This window comes from Orycteropus afer, unplaced genomic scaffold (genome assembly GCF_000298275.1).
Source record: "Orycteropus afer afer isolate SDZICR_OR568_19922 unplaced genomic scaffold, OryAfe1.0 scaffold00086, whole genome shotgun sequence".
Classification (NCBI taxonomy): domain Eukaryota; kingdom Metazoa; phylum Chordata; class Mammalia; order Tubulidentata; family Orycteropodidae; genus Orycteropus; species Orycteropus afer.
Genome location: NW_006921673.1, coordinates 4,084,138 through 4,085,579, shown reverse-complemented (window position 1 = coordinate 4,085,579; position 1,442 = coordinate 4,084,138).

Below are 1,442 nucleotides of genomic sequence, written 5' to 3'. Positions count from 1 at the left end.
CTTGCTTTTGTCTGTTTTAAAACTACTACTATTATTAATACTTTTGTCCTTTTTACTGCTATTCCCCTCCCAGGTCCTAGTTTTCAGCTTTTTTCTTTTCCCTGTCCCTGGCTACAAAATTTCTTTTCTTCTTTTTTCTCATGGTTAACACCATTCCTTGTTTTTCTTTTTGAATTTTCATTATTCTCCTTCTTTGCCTTTTTTCTCTTATTGCCTTATTCACAGATATTGCAGGTTTTCTTATTTTTTTTTCACTGACCTTCTTGTTTGTCTGGAGGGCCAGCCATTTTGATTGTTTACACATGGAAGGCATTTTGGATAATTAAAGTGATCGAGGGCGCAGCCATTTTTAATGTTTACAAGTGACAATTTTGGATTTTAAAGTGATAGCATTGTCATTCGGATTCCAGACACTTAAGAACAGGCTGCAAGGCGGGAAGCAGAGAGAGGACAGAAAAGGCAAAGGGGACCAGAACAGATCGAGGAGTCAGCTGCAGGGACCCAGGTGAAGACAGGGAACCCAGGCTACCCCCAACAAGCAGCAAGGTGGGAAACAGGGAGAGGAGAGAAAAGGCAAAGGGGACTGGAACAGATTGAGGAGTTAGCCGCAGGGATCCAGGTAAGGGTGGTTGGAGGGGTTTCCAACACTAAGGTAGACAAACTTGTCTGTCGGTTTGTCCTACTGTGGTGATGTGTTGCTGTGAGTCTTGAGGCTGTGCCACTGGTATTTCAAACCCAGTGGGGTACACCTGTTGCACAGGTATCAGTCTGCCTTCCAGATTGAGACAGACTAGGAAGAAGGAGGAGGCCATCCACTTCTCAAAGAATTGGCCAAGGAAAACCTTATGAATAGCAGAGAAACACTGTCTGATACATTACTGTGCAAATGTATGAATAGTCTAGAAAATTGTCCAATAGAGAGGAGGAAGATGAGTCACTTAGATTGGAAAGCTCTCAAAGTAGGACTGGGCAAGAGCTGCATTATCAGAGTAAAATCAGCCTTACTCATATGGAGAAGGTAAAGCTTTCGAGACCTCCATTTGCTGATGTGGCACCACTCAAACTGAGAAGAAACAGCAGCAAACATCCATTAATAATTGGAACATGGAATGTACAAAACATGAATCAAGGAAAATTGGAAGTTGTCAAAAATGAAATGATATCCTAGGCATTAGTGAGCTGAAATGGACTGATTTTGGCCATTTTGAATCAGACAACCATTTGATCTACCACGCTGGGAATGACAGTTTAAAGATGAATGGTGTGGCATTCATCATCACAAAGAATGTTTCAAGATCTGTCTGGAAGTACAATCCTGTCAGTGATAGGATAATATCCATACACCTACAAGGAAGACCCATTAATATGACTATTTTTCAAATTTATGCACCAACCATCAAAGCCAAAGATGAGGAAATTGAAGATTTTTATCAACTTCTGCA